At 34.0% G+C, this 23,153-nt stretch overlaps 1 long non-coding RNA gene across 3 annotated transcripts; it reads right to left on the bottom strand.

The window, feature by feature from the left end:
• Nucleotides 1-3,825: 3,825 nt before the first annotated feature.
• On the bottom strand, nucleotides 3,826-10,047 carry LOC126907288 (uncharacterized). Of its 3 annotated transcripts, XR_007704448.1 has the most exons (5): nucleotides 9,615-10,047; nucleotides 9,370-9,531; nucleotides 8,517-8,761; nucleotides 7,759-7,905; nucleotides 3,826-4,758 (listed from the first exon to the last, which is right to left on the bottom strand). It is a non-coding gene; the product is annotated as an uncharacterized LOC126907288 (long non-coding RNA). The 3 variants fall into 3 exon arrangements; XR_007704447.1 differs by having other exon boundaries at nucleotides 9,370-10,047; XR_007704446.1 differs by lacking the exons at nucleotides 8,517-8,761; nucleotides 9,370-9,531; nucleotides 9,615-10,047 and having other exon boundaries at nucleotides 7,759-8,287.
• Nucleotides 10,048-23,153: the final 13,106 nt, after the last annotated feature.

Genomic DNA, 23,153 nt, shown 5'->3' with positions numbered 1-23,153 from the left:
TTTTTTTTTTTTTTTTTTTTTTTTTTTTTTAATGCTGACACGCGCACATCTATTTACAACGGCTCCAATAACGACAACGGCGATGATAATATTTCATGTTTGTATAACTACGACTACGATATGGGTCGGCGGTGTTTCCTTCGCCTGTAACACGGTACCCTCTCGTGCTCGCCAATATGTGTATAGTGTGTTATGTAATCATATATAATGTATATGCATTTATAATGTACTTAACACGAGCTACTGGCCGCAGTGAAACGATAACCGCTAAATGATTACGCGCAACCGATCACCCGTTGTAAAGCCCTCGACCGGTGGAGATAAATCAGAGTCGGATTTACGGCTCCAATGACAAGCTGACCGAATGCAATGCACTTGGCTGACCGCGTTCAATAAGTCGTAGAAAATAACGTGACGTATTTTATTAGTACGTCAGCATTTAATCGCCAATACATCGCATAGCGACGACATTCGGCAAGACGTAGGAGGAGAACGACAAAAGTGTTGTCAGTTATTTTTTTTGGTTTAATTTTAAAATTATATCTATTCGACCAAAACAAAAAAATTGCTGCGCGGTAATAATTTTATTTTGATGATCTGCTTCTTGTAGTAATCTGTTTTTGTCCAAAAAAAAACACGCCTAAGCATGTCATAAATATTAGTAGCGTTATTATTATTATTGCGCCAATTACGTCGTAGATTATCTTCGTCATAATTATGTTTCCGGTCCGTTCTGTCGGACGTTATTAACTCGGCGCTGCCGTTTGTCGACCACCACCGAAATTCTCGGGAGGTCTTATTAAAAACTTATCGCAGTCTCCTTAATGACGAGTCGCTTGGTACGTGCACTGTCATTGCACCCAACGATAGGCGTGTCCGTCCGTCTCGTGTATTATTACCGGAGAAAACACCCTATTGAGATGATCATGTACACGAGGATTTCGGAGGAAAAGTATCTCAAAAATGGATTTCGCTTCCGCCAGCAAAGTGATTGTTGTTCGTTAACGAACGAACAACGCAAACGACCTTTTACAGTTTCATTTTAAAAATTAAATCAATTGCGTTCGTTGTTCACCGAGGGTGTAAAAAACAGGCCTCAATAATATCGTAATCAAGTGGTGGCGTCGAGGAGGCCGCGGGCGCATGGTGAATTGTTGGCATGTGAAATTAATAATGAAAACTACCCCTCCTCGTGTGTTCATAGAGTACGCCAGGGATGCGCTTGTTGGAAACGATCCCTTGTGGTTCGTGTAGTGTTTTTATTTTCTCATGACAACAATGGTCACATAAGTTACAGCTCGTGTTACGCTCAAGCGATTTTCGGTGCCTCCTGTCGCATTTCGACAATAATAACCTGTACGGATTTCAGTAGATCAATAATAACAACAACAAAATGCCACCGCTTACCTGTCCTGTTAACGTAATATGGTAATCGCCTACTGCACAATTGTCAGCAATTTATTGCGAATTTACGGGATTACACAACGTGGTCATCTGAGCCGAATGTGATGGTCACTTACCGAATCACAGGTCATTATTTACACAATTGTAACGACTCTAACCACTACGTTCCCGAGGGGAGCTGAACGTTTGTACAATTAAAGACTAAGTACATTTTAACAAATCAATACGTGTTCTTTAATGCACGTGTATTAATTAAAATAATTTTTAACTAATTTCTATTAAATTAAGTGTGTTATATAATCATAATTTATCTTTCTTTTAACAGATATTGTTTTGAGCTTGACCTCTTAAAATTTGCATTGTGTTATCGCGTACATTTTTATTCGAATAAAAAGCTGTGGCGAAACCAGAAAATAAATTTGGACAATGTGTTATTATTTAAAAATTTATTTATACTGATAAAAAGCATAAATTCATGTCAGTAAAAAAATTTATTAAACAGTTTCGTACAACGTTTGACTGTTATGTATTGTTCTTAAGAGTATATCAATATATTTTACATAATGTTTCATTTTTTATATTTACACAAAAGCTTTCGCGTAACATTTTTATTGATAAGCTGCCATGCGATCACTACGAATTAAATTTTGCAATAATAATTTCTAAAACGAACAGCTCACTAATTTTTGGATTTATAACTAAATTTATTGTATGAAATATATTACTTTGAATATTTAAAAAATAAATTATTCATACAACTGTCTATTAGCATTTAATTTCAATAGCTCCAATACTTTTTTTTTTAACCGAGCCAAGTAGAATATGAATAATTAGAGAAACGCTTAATTTTAACTGATGAATCAATAGATAACGTAAGACAAAAAATAACTCGAATAATAATATTTATGTGTGAATTGGCATTCAAACTTTTAAAGAGCAAATTTTAAAACTTGATTTTAGCCGTCGACCTTCTTCCTACTAATATACCAAATTATAATAATTTATCTATAAGCACATGTAAAGTGCGCTTTACACGAGTTTATCTAAAAAATAATAAGCTTATTTATATAAATAGAAACTCGATAATTGTTGTTATTGGTAAATGATTTTTAATACAAACAATGTGTGGTAGTTGTGGAAATAATTTTGTATTGGTATTGATCTATAACCTTTCAGTGTTTAAATTTAAAAAAAAAAAATCATTCTGAATTTTTATTAAAGACTTAACTAAATAGGTATTAGCTTCATTTTCTAAAACTTCATCAATTTTAAAGTATTTTAATTTTTTTTTTTCGAATAAATCTTTAAAATATTTCAGAATTTAAATTAAAAGTATGTTTTGTTTTTGGTTCACCTTGTTCTTTTTTAGTTCCGACATTAATAATTTAACTATTCAAGTAAGTTAGTTATTGATATGTTTAACCAGTCGATAGTAATATATTTCTACACAACTCATAATGAATTCTATTGCTTATTAATAATATCATAACTAGTCAGTTCCAGTAGAATAATAAAACAGTACAGGGCCGTGACAATAAATAATAAAGCTCCTGGAAATGAAATACATTTGCGCCTCGATAACTCAATTTGTTTGTTCTACAACCATAAAAACTCATAATAAAAAAAAAAAACGCTATAAATTGTAGTACAAGTTCTCTTTATTGTATTGTAAAATATAAAAATTATTTTATTTTGAAATTGCACCCCAGGCAAACGCCCTCTTGCCCTGAAACAGTTAAACAGCGTGTCACAATTCAATAGTTAATATTTATCGTATCAGCACATTTATTAATGTCAAACGATTTCTTAGAAGAAAAGCCTTCGATAAAATTTCATTGACTTAAATCAATTCTGGGAATTGTGTGTAAACCAGACAGAGTTTGAAAGGCTATACCGCTTCTTATTTATTATTCATTAGATCACTCGTTTTATGTTTTCAAAAGGTCTGATACGAAAAACCATAATTGAACGAAATATTTTTCCTTAAATCTTAGACTGTGTGACAAACAAGAAGTTATAGAATGCTTGTAGAATGTTATCCTTGACGTCAAGTACAACCAAACAAAAATAATTTTGTTACGTGTTAGTGATAATGGCTGTGACCTTATGGACGTGTACCCGTGACCCCAGTCTTTGTGAAATTATAATGAGTAAAGATTAGCCACTTTGGAATGTTTTGTGGTTGTATGCTAGAACCAAAAAGATATAGAAAAAAATATCTCTCGGAGATAAAGTCAAAATCGAGAATTTCACCTAATATCAGTTCAGTCGCACAGTGAACAATTAGACAAATCAGTTCAGTAATTAACCGGCGTTGATAATCGATATGCCCGTAGGCCTAAAAAACTACACGGGTGCCATGAATTCGTTTATCGCGTCCCGTACGTATCAGACAACGGCAACCGTTACACAAACAGTAGCCGTTGGCCTTTGAAAAGTGTACGTCTAGTCTGTAATTTGTGATTGGGTTATCGGCACACAACAATATTCACCGGCACCCGCCGCCGTCCGTCGCAAGCCGTAACGTGTTTTTTAATTTATTTTTTCGTTGTACTTTGAAACGACGCGCAACGTATTAACATAATAATGTCGATCACACGTCTACCGAGTGCTGTCGGCATTATGTATTTCATTTATTTTCCCTAACCGCGTTCGATCAGCTTAGACGTTTTGAAACGCACGTGCTCACACGCGCGTCAATATTATTTTGATGATAGCAACGAATTTACAAACATCGTTGTGTGTTGAACAGGCGGACACGACCGTAAAGTGCGCGTGCGGCCACCGAGTTCCTGGGCGATGGTGCCAAACGGAGGACATTAAAAAACAAAATTATTCGCTATATTTTCCAACGAAAAATAGGTAGCGCATATTTTTCCTTGTTGTTGTCGTCGTCGAACGTTTTAAACAAACATTGGCGGCAGTCGGCACGGAGCTACACGCAAAAAACAACGATTCACAGTGACCGAGCCGTTTTACTTGTACACATTCGGCTACGAGTTTTATTAATAACCGTTTTGGTTTTTTAACAAATCGGTGTTCGATTTAGCACTTGGTCGGCAAGGTCGAACTGCAATGTAAAAACAGCACACTCATGACCCGTACAACCGGCGCGTACCACTATCCGGTACATCCGTCTGGTGACCCTATGGGTCGGCAAATGTACGTCATACGCGTATTGTGTGTACGCACATGTTTTTGTCTATATGAAATCGATATTCACTTTTTAATGTGTCAATGGTGTATTAGCCGACACATTTTTTACTCCTGCTTGCGCTTCTCGGATCTTAACTGGTTGTCTCTGACTTGAACCGCGTAGAAGTATCATTTGAGAGCGACTCACTCGACACAGACCTAAAAACGCAGTCGATTATAAATTAACTATGAATTGTATGTGTTAAATTATGAACGCATATTTTCTTAAAGAAATAAACGCCGAACGTGAAACGTTCGGCGGAAGGCTAAGTGTTGAATTGGAGTGAGTACGTTTGGAAAGGAGGACGTAAAATGTAGAATAACAAAGTTTTAAATGAAATAATAGAATTTTAAAAAAAACTTCATGTTTGTTAAACACTTAGCGAGGACGGAATTAGTAAATAATTTTGCTTTTCTTGTAGTTTTTGTCTCGCGTTCTCATTCTGTTATTTTTTGTAAATTTTAACACCAAAAAATCAAACGGAAATCGTACACATAAAGTAAAAAATGGTCATTTCCTCTAAGGTAAACAAACAGTGTGTTTGATTTAACGCCGGTATAAGGCTGAGGAAATGCGACCTATTGTAGATATTAAATCATAAACAATGAGACGGGTAACACGTACTGGTGTGATACAAATAAATATTGAATAGGACTCGGAAGTACAAATTACTGGCGGCGTCATGTGCGTACCATTCGGTTGTTTACACGCCTACATACTGTGCGATAGCTGTCACTATAACAGGTGAATGAATCGGATGCTCTTTAGCATCAACAAGTTCAATCTTGGCCACTGATTGTCTTAAACTCTTTAGCGTCTTACTGTCATTACCACCGGCTCTTCCGGTTTCGACATATGGCCGAACAATGTTAAGGTAGAGTATTTTTTCAAAAGGACATTTTTATTATTTTTATGAAACTATTCAATAATTTAACCTTAACTTCAGGTCGGATGTTAGTCCTTACATCCGTTTGTTAATTTTGAACGCCTTTATCAGTTAGCTTATCGACAATAAGATTGTCAATTTAGCCAAAAACGGATGTATTTCTATTGTCTATCATAGAAACTGAAATTTTAAACAATTTCTGTTCTAATACGCGGACAGAATAATTTGAACGATTCAATATTAGCACACAACCTTCATTGGAAAACAATTGACATAAAAATAACAGCTAATGAATAATAATTATTAATTATTCACTGTACGACTTTATATTTATTGGAACATGTATTTTTTCACCGTTTATTATCAGTAATCTATTATTTACATAAATGTAATCCTAGTAAGCGGATTGAATTAAATCAGTAATTGATATAAAAATAAAACAAGAAGCTGCTACTGATTTTATTGGCTTGCATAAAAACATTTTTATCCTGTGATGCTTATTTATTAAAGTTAAAACAATACTCTAAAAACTTTAATCGACTGTTATGACTTCTCATAGACAAAAATATTTTGACGTAAATCGGAGTTAATAATTTTCTATAATCTAAACTACCATTACGTACATCTGTTACTATAAGATGTGTTATTATTAAAAATAATATGTTTTGGGTACTTTTGGCAATATGCAATTTACCCTTGTTTTTTTGCAAACGTTAGATTAAATCGTTTGTAAGTCTATATTTTTAACTTTTCATAAAAAATAATTTATAGCTATAATACATTAATATATTTCGTGAATAAAATACGTACTTCTTTTTAATGGAACTTTTATGATTTATATTTATTGACATTTGAATTGTGCATGTGGAGTACACAAAAAGTATTTCAGCTTTGGTAATAATTTAAAAAATAAGGATGTAAATTAAACAATTTTTAATATAGAAACTGTCGTCGGAAGGAGATTATTTTAAACTATGACTGTATACATAAAATATAAAAACGAAATCCTGTTAGTTTTAGATAATCCATTTTTTTTTTTTTTTTGTATTAATTTAAATACCTATTTTTTTTATCAAAACTAGTAAGAAACTAACGACTCTAACTGAAACTTTACAATTAACCTTATGATAAAATTGCAGAAAACTTATATATATATATATATATGAATCATAAATATAAACATTATAAAAAAAATCTAAGATAGATTGTAAGGGTGACTTTTAGAAGCTAATTGGGTAAAATATTGATATTATTTCATTATTAAATTAAACATGGTTTAAATTATTTTTTGATTGGTCGCTAACCAGTCAATTAATTAATAATTAATTATTTCTCTTTGAATTTATGTAATTTTCAGTTAGACAAGCGAATGCGCAACAAGAAAGAATTTTTATTTATACGTAATGGTAAAAATAAATCATCGCTTCTCACCTTTTCTGAATTTAAAGGCTAATAACTCAAAAAGTAGTATTACAAAACCGATTTTCAACACGTCAATATTTTATTAAGATCATTCTCCTTTGAATTTAAATATCATAGGTTCTTATTTAACTTTTACTTTTAAGTTGCCTCTAAAATCTACCCATGGAAATTACATCTAATATTAAACTTGATATTAACTAAGCTTCATAAAAACAAGTCAAATTTTAATCTGTATATTTTTCTGAAAAAAATCTATTGAACAGAATAATGTGGAATAGTGTTTTTATAAATTATACTGTAATATATTTATATATATATATATATTACCTACACATATATGTTATTGGTTCAACTATGACTATGCTTATTTTAGAAATAATTTTTCAGCGGACAATTAATCAAATGTATACTGCTAAAATGTTATTTTAGTTATATTTTAAGTCTAGTTGAGTATATTTCTAATAAAAACTGTTACTCATAGTTGTTTATCTCTGTCATTTGTATTCAAATTAATGTTTAGTATATGATGTTAAATAGGTACTTATTTAAGAAACAAAAAAAAATTAAAAATTAAATAGTAAATAAAAAATAAAAAATAATATAGAAAAAAATGTGAATTGATAAAAAAAATACTATTAATGATTTGTTTGAAATATTCAGTTTACAATAGTTTAAAATCTATAAAAATAAAATACTTTATAGTAAACTATAAATATTTATATTTTTTAAATTAAAGAATTTTACCATTTTTAACCCATATTTCTGCTATAAAATATTCAGGTACAGTGTTGGTTGAAATTTTCTTCATACTTATAAGGATATACTTTATATTTGAATGCATTTCACTTACCAATGTATTGCAAAATTTATTACTATTACATCTTGGACATCGTGTTTTTGACAAATATTGTCAAAATGAATATAATTTTTAAGAGGTATACGATAATCTCCATTAGTTAAGTGCATCTCTTTAGAACTACAGAAATGAGACGAAATGCTAAGTTAAAAGAAAAGATTAAAAATGATATTAAAATCACAATTCGGTCTATGACGTTAATCACCGAGTTACAAATAAAGTTCTTAAGATCAACTGAACCAAATGAAAACAAGACATTAAAATTAAAAACTATACATGTATATATTATGATTTTGCTTATGACATATTCTCTTCAATTGCGTTAAAAATACTATTAAACAATTGTGGTAATATTAAAGCCTTTATTTTATATTTGATTCAGTCATCATTTTTTTAAACTGGATGTTATTGGTCTTATACAAAAGAGCTACGCAACTAATATATAATGTTATGATAAAATATTCAATATTAAAGCGTCAGAAAATTATTAGTTAAAATCGATACAGTTAAAATATTGAATGCAAATTTTGTAATAGAAATAAAAATTATTCTTATAATTAATTACGATTCATATTTTACTTCAGTGTGACAAAATGAACAGCATATATTATGACTTTATAAATAAAGAAAATAAAAAAGATTTTATAGTAAAAGTTAATCGTTATAATATAACAATACTTAATTAATTATATTAAAATTACTGGATTGAAGTATTTTTTAAGAAATTATCTTTTAAAAACAAAAATACGTACCGTTAAACGCTATCAGAAATCAATAAAAAAATGTATGTTTGAATATCTCTTAAAGTCATACCAACAGATCTCGTTAACGTTGACGATTTGTTATTGTAGAAGATATTTATAGTAACAATAAATACTAGTTATTTTTATGAAAAATTTGGGTTTTGTCCTTCAGAATGTTTATTACGATTTGATTAAGTTACTATTCGATCGTATTCCTTAGGCTCGACAAAAAATATCATGTGAAAAATCATCATCTGATAAATTAAAAAGAAATTATTGTAAAGTAATTGCATATTATTTTACTGGATAAAACACACAAATATCTTGCTTTAATTAATTTAAAATCGTCTACGTAGTTGTTGCTAACAAATTAAATTTCCATAATAATTTTTTACGAGAATCACAACTTTTTTGTTTTATATTGTCACTATAAAAATAAAACGCACAAATTGAGTGTTTACTAGACATATTTCACATTTAATGTCGACAATGTAAACTAGTTAATTTGTAATCGATTGTCTCTAGTTTTATGAGACGAATATCTCAAACAAATATTTTACACAACTGTATGTAATAAGTATAAAAAAACAGGCATTTATCGTTATTTCTTGAAGCTATGTTATATAATAAAATATCATAAAGTTTAGTAAAAATATTTTTCTTCGGTGTATTATAAACGTTTGACACGTTCGTATCAATATTGGTCCAATGAATATTGAATTAAATTATCTAAGAAATGCGTAAGCTACCGAAGTATTATAGAAATGATTTGTACATGTTGTGTAACATAAAAAACATGATGATATTCGATTGAACGGCTAATTGTAAAATGTATGTTTACAACACAAAACTTGATACTTACAAGGTGGAATTATAGTGGCACAATAATGGACTCGAAATAGTAGTTTCATTGAGTATGGTAATGTATACGGTGGCGTGTGTCTCATTCGGCAGCATCCTGTAGAATTATACTGTCTATATTTTAAGTGGCGTTTCGTGTTCACCAACCCGTTAATAAAGAAGGCTAAGGTTTAAAAAGAAAAGATAAAAATCTTATCCCTCTGATACTATCCGTTTAGATCTCATGTACTTTGGTTTTGTTCTTACCGGTTCGTACTGCGGCCCGAGGCTATGAAAATCATCCGCCAGCCAGTTCCTATTCATTAATCATCTCCGTGATACGTTTAAGACATTGTGGAGTATAATGTACGCATCGCATATAGCGCCATATCAGACTCGTATAATCATCTCGTCTCAAAAAAAAAAAAGAGTGGCAAACAATAATTTTGAAATTATACGGTTCAATAATTAGCCATAGCTTTCACTCCATTCCGTTTTACTATTATTTAGTTTTGTACTAATACTCAATATCAAATCGTGTCTCAGACTTTCCGTCCAATGTTCTTTATTTCGCAGTTCATTGTTATTCTCTTTCGATTATCTATCTTTTCATACACGTATTGACAGATCTCGCTTTATCATATCGGAAAATATGTTGTGTTCGACTAATATTGCATCACTCACAAACAGTTAATCTGCACTAAGGATTTAGACAACAAACACGTAAACTAAATATGAGAAAAAAATAGATTTCGACTAGATTAACATCGATATTATATCGAATGTACTTAACGTAAACATTGGTTTGTGGTTCATTTTTTATCGAAGTGCACGCGCATCGTGTTACATCAACAATAATTGTTCATGTTACTCGATGCACGTGATAATACATGAACTTATGAATTAAGTTCAAGTATCACAAATAGCAAGAAGCTCATTTATTTAAGCCAATTAGAGTTATGTGTTCCTTTTTTTTTTATGCATTAACGTTATGTGTAAGATAGGCATGTTATTAGGAGTGTTATCAGGGTCATAGTTGTTAAAAATAAATATTTCTCTGAATTTGTATTATTACAATGGCACAGACTTGACATGGTGGCACGTTTAAGTAATTACAATATCGAAATAATTAGACAGCCGCGTGGGAATCGACTTAAAATTTAAGAGATGGCATTGACGTTAAAAAGGAACAGGGTTTCAAATTATGGTCAATTAGAATAGTATAAAAAAATTATTTTCACACTTTTACATATTCTTTGGAAAATAAAATGTCATTGGTTTCGGCTTATTTATGAATATCGTTAGTTTATTATGATTTAGCGCCCAAAAGGTGGTCCATCTATTATTTTTTATCACCTGGCTGCAGAGCCTACCGATATTTCTGGATTTTTTTTTTATTATGGATCGGTAAAAAATATATATTATGTACTCTTATTACCCCATAAGTATAATTATTTGTAAGGATACAATGGCAATTTTTCTAACGTTTGAAAACCTAGACGGCAATCACACATAGAAGGAGAATAGCAGCAAAAACTCGGACAATAGGACCGTTTCTCATCGCCGTTTTCGGTGGTCTCTATGTATAGGTAATATATATCTGTGTTATTCGAACGGTGCGTTTAATAATAAGGTCGGCGGCGGCGGCAGTGTAGTCTTTGTGCGCTGTGTCGATGGCATTTAAGGACGGCGGCCGTTCTCTGCGGCACAGAAAGGAACCCGATAATCCTTCGGCCGCACACATTTGCACAATCATAATGCAACTCACGACGTCGGGCAATGCAAAAAGATAAAAAGAGAAAATGGGGGAGAAAGAGGTTAAACGTACGAATAGGTATTTCTATCAAAAGGTTTCCTGCAAACCTGTCCGTGTCGAATCTCGGCCGTTCGTCCGAAACGAATCGCTCACAATTCGTCCGGCGTATCCAAATGCAAGGTAAACTTTGGCCGCGCGATTCCTTTGCCGTTCCCTTGTTAAAGATGCACCCGGCACAGATGGTCTGACATTAAATGGCCTCTGCACTGTCGTCTATTGGAATCTTTACGAGGGTTTTATCACCGTGGTTAAAGCGATTTTTTGCCGTGTACACGGTGCACTGCAGTGTTATAACGAGACGCATTGGTTCCGAATTTTCCGGCTTGTTTTCAACCGGCGCTAAATGCCTCTTGATAGACCAACAGATAACCCGTAAAATCGCAACTACCGCACCGAAACCGCGACAAATACGCTCTTGTAACGAGGACGTACTTGGTTTTAAACGAGGAACGAATGGCTCAGTGGGTACATCTGATACGCCACCGAAAGAAACCTCTTGGGGGGGTTCCATGAAATTTCATCAAAAAACAATCGCGCAAACAATGGACGAATTTCTAATTCAGAAGAATTCGATTGTTTATCAACAGCTATCGTTATGTCCTTACCAACATTTCACTTGCCTGCACAACCCCTTGAAAATGTTTTGTAAACAATTTTGCAAATTATTTTTACTTAGAAGACAGTAAATGGTGGCTTGGTGTGCTCTAATTTTTCTTTTGATCGATCCTTTGTTGAATTTAGAAGACTTTTACTGCATCGGCATTATTGATAATTGTTTTCGAATTATGAATGCGTGTTTTCGAATTCCTAACTAAATAAGTGTTCAGTCCGATATTCAAACAGTTCAATTTCAACAAATTTTAACTTTTAAAAGTTATTTGGTTTCATAATAAATTATTATTTAATAATTAAAATAATTTTATCGTAATAATAAGATAGTTTAAATTGCGTTTAAGAAATTGTTTTTCTTAAAAAATGTTGGCATTGTATAAAACTACCGAAATACAGAATCGATATTTTTTTTATTTATTACAATGGATACTGTACAAGATTGTTTGGGTTTATATGAGACTGAATTATTTGACGATAACAGATTGGGTTATTATATGTTACGATGAATTACGTTTAAAAAAAAAATCAAAAATCGATTTCAATATACGTCATTAACGATTCACTATGCTATAAAATAATGATTAAACAAATTTACATGATTACAAGGACTCGTGAAACAGCAGCATTTGCCAAAATAAAACGTTGTATTATAGAACTTGTAACTGAATAATCACTATTTACTCAATTAGTGGATTTGACCTCAGACAACAATGATGTCTGGATTTACAATAAAGAATTGTTAATTCGATCATTATATCAATGGTGGAAAAACGACTGAATTATGTGAATTTAATGCAACACAAATATGTTGATCACTATAAAACATGAAATTTTTAGCTGTTAAATTAGAAAATATGTTGTTTTGTTAATTAATGGTTATTACTTTTCGATATCATAATGTTATGTCATTTTCCGTTTCAGTGAGTAGTGTCAGAGTTCGTTAAACTAGTTGAACTTTGTGGAAATGTTAAACAATTGCGCATAGAGTAAAAGATTATTGTTTATTTATATTAAGTTAGGTGTATGAAAAGTCAACATTGAAGTGAATTGTTATATTATAAAATATTTGTATATAATATTCAATGTGATGTAATATTTTTGTATATATTTATAATGATAACATACATGGAATAATATAACGTCAATTGAACTAATGTAAATTTTTTTTTGAAAATTTGATTAGGTAATTTGTGTTGGGACCATATCCTAATCATGTATTTCATCTCTTCGATTTCATCTCTTGCGTCAATACAAGATAAATATTACACATTGCAAAAAATCAAGACAAGAACAGATTATAGAAATATATCAGCTATATTATATTAGTGAAAAATTATTTGTCTCAATTTGGTTAATCATTCATATTTAATATCGAATTTTAGCGAGAAACACAAAATAGTTTTACGATGGGATTTTATTGGCACATCTCATGTATTATTTATTAAGCTGTTGTGAAAACAACGTGTGCTTATCCTCGCATGGGAGCAACAAAAAGTAAAATCTAAAAAATATAATTTTCAAAAAAAATGTACACATGCTATTATATCGTCTGTCGACAACCGTAAACGTGTTTAGTAACATAATGTAAAATGCCCTTCATACATCGTTAAAGGGCGTTATGTGTCACGTTGCGTGAATAATGCCATTATTATTTTTTTAAACCTTTTTTAAAGGTTTAAAATGGAGACCCGAAGTTCTCCACGTGTACCGTGAAATCAAAAATACTTGTCAAAATCGCAGTTACACGATGTGTGCGTCACGCGTAACAGCACTTCATTTTTGAGGTAGGGCAGTGTTGGGTAGGGTACTTTTACAGCGGTTTATATGTTGTAGAACCTTGAAATTTTTGTGCAGGAAAAATACAACATTTTTTTTTTTTAATTGAAACCAAGTAGTTTTTGTTGGTTTCCACTGAGAAACATATTATTAGAGCAAATCACGACGTGAACTAACAAAGATTTAATTATAATTACCAATACCGTGTACACAAGTGGTTATTGTTATTGCAAAGTATAAGTAAATTATGCATTACGCAGTTATTTATAAATAAAATCTATGGTACTCAATTTGTTATTCGTAATATGTTCTACCTATTTTAATTGGAAATCTGTTGAAGGTTAAATTAAGGTACCCTTAAGCAGATTTCGAAAAATACTCTTTGTACAAATGAGAAATAATCCAGATTATTTGATACTTACTTTAAAAAAGTCCATTAATAGACTTATAAAATCATTGTATGTGGCGAGGGCAAAACACTAATCTTTTAAAAGCAATCTTTACTGATTGCATGTTTTATTACAATTTTAGAAGTCAATTAGTCTAATCTTATACGTATGCACATAAAATTACTTCAATGTGTTACAACCATTTTTGAGTGTGGTCGATATAATTTATTGTAGAAATATAATATTCATAAGTGTTGTATGTAATGATTTTTTTTTACTATTCTCGTGTTCTGTGATTTGATTTTTACAACCCGGTCATTTTATAAATTATAATAAAACTAGTAGAAAAACAGAAAAGTTCAATGGAGAGTTGAGAAACTTCATCCTACAAATCCATTTATTTGATTTTGATGATTGCAAATTTCATCTATCCTATAATAAAGTTTAGTAAGATATTTGATAATGTAAAAATATAACTAGCTCTCTCTGTTGAATCTTGACGATTAAAAAATACTTATCTATAAATAAAGACATAAAACAGATGTACGAGTTTACGTGATATTAAATTTATAAGCAGAACATCTTCATCTACATCAACAAATTCATAAAATACCTTTTAAAACACTATCTGATTGTGTAAATCATCGCCAAATTACTCATAAATTTTAAAAAGTCTAATACCACAGGGAATCTTATAAAATTGTTTTATTTAAATCACAAATTAATAAAGTATGTAATGTTTTCTCTTAAAGCTTTCAAATAAAACAACGCAATTACAATCATATTTCTGTGTTATAGAATCCAATTAATTACACAAGATTGAAGCTATGATTAAGTAATAACACATACGCTAATTGACTACTCTCGTGCTAATAATATGCTTTTCAAGGATAGCTGAATATTATTAATACGATGACTTAGTAAATAAAATTTCGATTAATACAAAAAAAAAAAATCCGTTAGTTGTAAGCGAAACATTANAATATGCTTTTCAAGGATAGCTGAATATTATTAATACGATGACTTAGTAAATAAAATTTCGATTAATACAAAAAAAAAAAATTCGTTAGTTGTAAGCGAAACATTAAAAAAAAAAAAACCTCCAGACATTAATTTATGCGTTGAATGATTATTATAAACAAACTAATTACTCCAACAGCGGATCTTATCTTTTTGTTTGTTTTCTACTTATACCTCACGTGGTTATAAGTGTTGCTCGTTTAAGAGATTTTAGTATCGGTGACATGCACGTGCTCACTTAATCACTGTGCAAATATCCGACAATCCTCTTGATAGATATTTTTACAAAATGACATTGTGCCCAACTAGGTGTTGTATATGCACAACACTAATAAAACATTATGTTCTCGAAACGACGACTGACTGTTTTTTTGATGCGAGTCAGCGGGCCCCGAGTGTGTTTGATTAAGCAGGGAAATCCCATTTAATGGACCGAGTTTAAGTCCCGTTCGCAGCATATTTGCTCGGAGTAAGTACCACGAGCCCTTAATGTTATTAATGCACACGACGAATATTTTTCCAAGTAATGTACTCGGTTTTGGCAGATATATTTGCAGAGGATGTTGCTGCATTGGATTCGTCCGTTCAAGCAAGTGCCTCGCACCAACAACAATAATAAACGTTACTTAAACATTTTTTTCCCGGGTCGTTTGTAGTAATAATAATAATAATAATTTTAATCCAATAGGCCGAAAATCAAACGTAGGGTCCGCCATTCAACAACAAAATAAAACCCGTAATACCCTTGTATTAGGTGCCCTGAAAGCTTCCAACGTGTTCCTGTCGATTGTATTATTATATTACTTTTTTATTATTAACATTGTCTGGTCGCGGCCCGGGGTGGCTGGTAAACGTGGTTTTTGTGATTGCTCCTCGAAGCGTTAAACTTTAGGAATATTCTCTTATATTCGTATATAATGATAATAATATATAAAACGATAATAATCTATTGGGGAAGTCTTTTCTTCGTCTTACTCGTAGTAGTACATTGTATTGATATTTTTTTTCAGCCGGCAACCGGTCCAGCGCATGAATATGAAAACATATATACGACTACGTCGTGTTATTGTAGTAATTCCGCGAGCAGTTATAACACAACAACGGCAATAATAACTACTTCTTCTACTATGTGGTGCCTTATGGCGGTGGTTCCTTTTTGCTCGCCACCCTTACAGAGCTATTATCGCCATCGAGAAGGCCCAACAGCGGGCCACTTACAAACAATGAGAATTCTTGACCAGCGGACGACGACAAATATGAGTAGTAGCTGAGCGCAGCGAAAAAAAAATAAGGAAAAAATAATGAGAAGTAAGCGTTTTTCTTTTATTTTTTTCCTGCAAACGGTTGTTTTAATCGGCTCTGATAAAGAAACGTTTATCGCCTCTGTGGGTCCATCAAAACAAGGAAATAAAAATTATTTTTCAACAGCCTAGTAAATAAAACTGTATTATCGCTCTATGACGACTCTTGTTGATTTCAAGCCGATTTACATTTGCCATGAAGCTTGCACTTGTTACGCGTTTACATTTTGCAACAGTTTTGAATTGTTGTATTGAACTGCGCTAATAAACAGTACCTCGAGCACCGCGGTAAATACACGGCGTCAACGGAAAACTGCTGAAAGGGTTAAACACGCGCACCTGCGCCGAAGGGCGGTTGCCTCAAACGTCCTTGACCCACTTGTTCATAGTGAAACCGGAACAAAAAATCACGGGCAGACAAGTGCTTTACTCGAGGGGAACGGACTAGTCGAGGGTCGGAAACAATGAGAGAAAATCCGGGCGAATCTACAAGTGCTCCCCACGATGGCCGCCATAGATACGCGCATATCCAACGGCAGCGCCCAATGGAAAAATGTATTATTGTATTACATGGAGCGATGAACAACACTCAATATATTTTTTGTACGCGCCGCCGAGTGGAATAAATTTACACCTCTTTAAGGTGTACACGTGTAAATCATTAACATCTGCGCGCTAGTTGCATTGCCCTTTGCGAGTCGTTAAGCGCATATTACGCCGTCTGTGCATTTCATTTGGCCAGTCAAGGCGAAAAAATTCGTTTTTAAATGGAAGTCGCCCCTAATGAAACGATAATAACGCCGAGTCGTCCGCACAATGGCACCAATAATAATAATAACAACGATAATATACTACGTGGGCTGCAGTGTCGTCGTCGTCGTCGGTTTGGGAAGGTGAACAATTTCTGGAAGAAGTACACGGTTCCGTGAACACATTGTAGGAAATGTCTTCTTGTAATCGATGTGACACGTCGTTTTCAAAAGAGGGGTAATCGGTTGCACGTGGTCGTCACATAATTTTCTAATGGGTTTGTCGTGTTATTTGCCAGGGCAGATGAAATAACAATTTTCACAAAACCCAATAAAATACGGCAACAATGGCCGAAATAAGGTTTTTAGGTAGCCCGTGTACGACAACACGAGCCCGTCCCGTTCTTGTAAATCGCGTCACCGGCGAACGTTGTGTGTTATTATCTACTCGTGTTCTTTTTAAAATGTTTACAAACTCGAACGTGTGGAACACCGTCAGTTTAATTTTATAATGGCCATTTTCTCAGGACCGTCGTAAAAAATTGTAACAATATTATGCTTTGCCGAGCATCAAACTAGGCCGCAGTCGACCGAGTCAACGCGAATAATAACTATATCGTCAAATCGACGGTTTTTTTACCGATCGAGGTGGATATGGTGTAGACGACAACGTAGGAAACCTAAATTTTAGCTTTTCGACCGACTCGTGTAGTCTCCAAAAAACAGCAATAATTAGCCAATGGATTCTTTTGAAAAATTAACGTACACGGTGAATTCGAAAACAGATTGTTATATCGTTGAAAAGCTATTGTTGTATTTACTGAAACTAAAAAAAAATAATAATTGTTTTTAACGCTTCGCACACGTGCAGCCAACGTGTGCCGTTCGTGTTAAGGTAATAAATAAATAAGTTGATTTTCACACAAATAAACTTGTTATTAATATAGAGACACTTACAATGGGAGACGTCACATGGCCGTTAATATGATGAACGTGGTACGCGATTTTTCACTAATTATAATTGATCAACAAACGATTATGCACGTTTAATTGAACCGGTTGTCGTAATTATTAGTTTTGAAACTTATATAACGCCAACGGTTAACGTAAATTAGGATTTAAACACTACGATCTATTTGTAAGAAGAAAATTCTCGTGTACCATTAACGGCCATTATGTATGGGAATTTAATCAACCTTGTGTTTTTCTGAATACTCGTTATTTTTCTAGAGTTGCATTTATAACATATACACAGACAAATCAAATTGAAATAATAATAGAATCAAAGAACTGAGATAATAATATCAAAAGAGTTAGATGAGTCATTAGCACTTGTTTATGATAAAACTATTTGGTAAACACCGTTAAAAATACGTCTATTTACGAGATTCAATGAAAAAATCGCATTTATGTGTTTTTAATAAACTCATATCAATTGCGTTTAATTATCTGATGAAATGCTTAAAAATATTTAACGAATAAAATTTTATAATAAGTTTGCATTTAAGTTATCGCCTATCATTTATTTTCTAGTACATTTTCTAGCACATTACCTCCCAATCGAGAGGGCGTTCAAAAGAGTTTAATGAGCAATACGTTGTTATTGCCCTTTGGAATGTTAACGGGAACGAATTCGAAAAATGTAATTTCTAGTGGGCGTATTTATCTGGTGGTTTGGATCTGTGATTCTTCAAGACGTACTGGGCTGAAGTACTAATTATACGATGACGAGGCATGTGCAAAAACGGTTAAAGTACATTTCATACGATAATAACATAATAAATACACCCGACGTTGGCTTTTGTGTGTGTGTAATCGATTTTCGATTTTGGGCAAATCGGAGTCCTTTTAAGAAAGGAAAAAAATTCATAAGTGTGTAATAATATAATGCGCAAACGGTTGCACCCGCCAATTTAGCAATGAATCTTTGTATCGCTAAAACGAGTTCAAACCCAAGTGTTTAGCCTCCCCGGGGGCGTCGGCGGCGGCAGTAGACGTCACCGATGAACTGATAACAACGTAAATAGCTCGCGCGGTACTCTAATGGTATCGATCCCGAACAATAAGAGGTCATAACAATGTAAGAAGCGAATTCGTTTATTGTTCGGATTTCTTGTTCTTAGAGTAATATATGTATATAGGTACACGGTGTTTTTTCTTTTATTTTTTTGCGCCTGTAAACCGTGTTTTGGGTTTGTTATTATCGTGACGGTGGCGCCAACCAGTGTAAAAACACGAGATGGTCGGATAAAGACCGCACAGTAGTGCACCGCAGGAACAATGTCCAAGGATTCCACATAATATTATTTGTGCATTGATTTATAACTATCTGTGCACGGCAAGTTCTAGTCCAAATAAACACGTTGTTTTGATCATTGGTGTGTGTGTTACATTTGAATTATGAGATTTCATTACCAAATGAATATAACTTGTACTCGAATGTACCGAATAAACAGAACAAATCGGTCGAGACTTATTTTCCATTGCATACGGTCTATTTTGAGATTAACAAGCATTACGTTATACTAGTGAAAATTGTATTCGGTTTGACTAAAAGCACGTTGGGCCGTTTACATATTAATTGTCGATAGTGAGTTTATAGGTTTTATGCTCCGCACAAACTAGTCGCACTTGTGTTTTTAAACAACAATTGCAGCAATGTGTTATTTTCAAAGTGCCAAAAATAGTTGTGCGTACTTATTCCATCGACGGACACCGTCTGGGCCGTTAAACATTTTCCCTTCTGATCAAACGCGTTTCAAAGAATTAATCGATTAATTCACAAAATTGTTTTTCTCACTGAAACTTATAAATTATACATGATTTCTCGGTCGTACATCTTGTTGTTTAAAGAAAAATAATATGAAATTAATCAATTAAGCCGTGTCAACTCGGCAGACGTACCGGTTATAATGGTCTGCATGTGAATGTGCTCAAGTGTCGGACGACTTGTGCATATTAATGAAGTCGTCGATGGTATTTAAAATTATCGCTGTTCGATTATTTTTTTATTCCATTAAACCCGCCGGCCGCCATTCGACGTATCCTACGATTAATCATCCGGCCGGCCAAACGAGCCGACAGCCCGTCTCGATGAAACCTAGTCGGAGTTTACATGTGTGTGGGTACCAAAACGGGGCTCGAGATGAGATCGGTTTGCACACGTACTTTCGCCTGTCGTCGAAGAAATCGGTTGCAATAGCCTCGAGACAGGTTGCACTCGTAAAAAGGGTAAAAAGAGAAAAAACGAGTCTTTTCATTATTACTTATTTTTTTTCGCAATGTTTGACTAATACAAAAGACGTTTTGTACCCGAAACCCGAGCCGCGGGGCACACCCCCTTCGCCCGTCATTATCGTGTTATCATTGTACTCGAGTCTCGGCGATAACATCAACGCGAGCCACAGTTTACGAAACCCGATCTGGTCGGTCGTTAATACAATATTATTGCTATTATATTGTACGCAGGCTCTTCCCTTGCCGTTCCGAGGAGACTTAACCCGGTCCCCTCTGCCGTGTACACTTTGTGTTACTCCTGTTTTTTCTTCGGGGCCAAGGACAAACATTATAAGGTTTGTTTGCGGCCTGAGCGTGTGTGTGTATAGTGTTACGCCGTCGGCATTCCGGGGTGTCGTGTTTCCCGGTTCGTTCTCACGGATTTCATTATAACCCTCAACACGTGTTCGCCGTTCCCATTAGGACAGTTAATATGCGTGTGTCTTTTCTGTCCACACGACAGGCCCGTGTTACAGCCAGTGCGTCTCGCGTGGTTGTTTTATTATTTCTTAGGTTTTTTTTTTTTACCCTAGTCGTCTAGTACACTTCTCCGCCTCCCCGTCCCCCGTCCCCGTGTACCGTAATATTGTCCTCCACACGAGCACACGTTCATATTTTTCTCATGTCATATGCGGGTCAACCCGGCAGACTTCTCCGCATGTAATACACGTAAATGGTTTATTACACACACACACACACACACACGTCAGAGCGTGTGTGTGTGTGGAGACGTGACGCGCTTTGCGTTTGTGTACTGTCCCACGACCTAGACACTAATTAAGGAAAATAAATAAACCTCGCCCCAATAATCGTTTCAACATGCCGTCACTGAGTTTTACGGAAAACCGTCTGGTTTTAATTTACGATAACTTCTTTTTGCTACTTTTTTTTTCTAACGCACTACCCGACCCCCCATTTTTTTAACCGTAAAATGAATAATTACCGTTGTAAAATCTGAAAACATTTTTACCCTTAACCATTTTGATTTTTTACTTATGCAACGTGTACTTCGAATAAGTCATTTGCTTAAATACTAAAACTGTCATAATTATTTTAACATATTTATCATTATTCAAAAAAAAAAAACTAAAGGATTGACTGACGTTAAGACTAAGCAAGAGGGAGAAAAACTTTGTTAGAAATTAACACGTGGTGAACAAGTAAATGGTGAGGAGTGGTGCCGCCACACACAGCAGAACTCGTTTAAATGGTTTATTATTTTAACTTTTATTGTTTTTTGTAAACACATGACTGATTGAATCCGGTATTTATATAGATTATGATTAGATGATAACACAATGTTAATGTTAGGCACATCGACGGCGAAAATAAACAGCACTGACGACGACGTTTGCTGGCGTTTGACAGGTACTATTCCTGAACATGTTTATCTCGGGTATTTGCGACTATTTATACTTATTTTTTTGCCTCTGGGTTAAGTAGTATACTTGGTGGCAAAATGACCTTTTTTAAATATATCACTCGATTTCTGTAGTATACCATTACTGGTGGCAGCCCGAGATAAACACGTCTCGGAGTGTCCTTCAAATCGATCTTGTAGATATCTCAGTCGAGCCGTTGCAGTGTTTTCAAATATTTACGGCTGCGAGCCCCCCCGAAGTCTCGGAAATTAAGCAAACCGTGTGTGTGTCAACAATGGACGTACCCGGAGTGTTTTTGGATCGTTTTAAAACGTGCTGGCAAAATAAACATTATTCCTTTGCACGGGCAATGGACAACGGGCCAGGTAAATGCGCGAACATCTGCCGCATTCCAAGGCAACGACTGAGAACATCACGCATGCCGAGATCTGATTTTCTTTAAGAACTGTCCGTATTATACGAGTACACGGAATACTTCACCGCGACTGACACACACAATGGTTAACCCACGTCGAGGTTTCGCCAAAAGGGCGCCTTTTTACCTCTATAAACACACACATAGACAATAATAATATATAATGTATCGGCGTCTTATTGTGTTGACTTGGCGTGTGTATTTACAACGGTGTATAATAAATACGTACGAAAACTTTTTATTGAGAAGCGTCAAAATTGCAGTACGTAATGGCTCCAAAATTTACTCTACGCACTCGGATAATAACACAAAAACTGTTTTGTTTGAGTTTTTAATGAGCCACAGATTTGGTTTTGCACCTGCTTAACGAATCCTTCGCATTATCCCATTAAATCAAACGGTCGGGTTGGCTAAATTTCTGTTTAAAACGACTGCTAAACACACCCAAATTACATATTGTTGTGCGCGCACAGATCTGACACTGCCGGGGAAACAACGAACCCCTAATCAACCTAAAACGTTGGTCTTCTCGTGCACCTGACCGTTTTAATTAGCATAAACAGCCAGCGAAATTCGGCCGCCGATTTTTTATGTGCTCTCGGTTCGTGCAGATAGGTAATAACACGTTGAAAAAAATATATTACATAATTGCGTAATGTTGGTTGGGTCTTCGGGTAAAGTACATAAATAACCCGCCCAAACACTGGGCGGTGCAGTGTGTTATTAAGTTTGACTTCGACACGTGCGTCCATGCCGCCCGCATGTACCCCAAACAGTTTCATAAAAAAAGAGCAGGAGGAGTTCGTCGGCAGCGCCGCTCGGCCAGTGCACATTAATAAACAACAATTGTGCAACGTGACCGGACTTGAATAATTATCGCTATTGTCGGCTCGTCGCCGATGTCTTTTTAGTCGAATCCGGTTTAATTGGAACGCGCCTCGCGAGTTGTGCGGAGGCCCCGCGGAGAGCACAGCGGGGGAAACGCAATGTTTAATTTTTTCACATGTATAATAACATTGTCTAAGTGTGCTTGACGAATTTGATTTTTTAATATGCGTCTAGAGGGATTA

This window comes from Daktulosphaira vitifoliae, unplaced genomic scaffold (assembly GCF_025091365.1).
Source record: "Daktulosphaira vitifoliae isolate Bord-2020 unplaced genomic scaffold, ASM2509136v1 Scaffold_5, whole genome shotgun sequence".
NCBI classification, from domain to species: domain Eukaryota; kingdom Metazoa; phylum Arthropoda; class Insecta; order Hemiptera; family Phylloxeridae; genus Daktulosphaira; species Daktulosphaira vitifoliae.
Note: the sequence above shows the minus strand (reverse complement) of the source record. Positions and strands in the feature narration are given on the sequence as shown.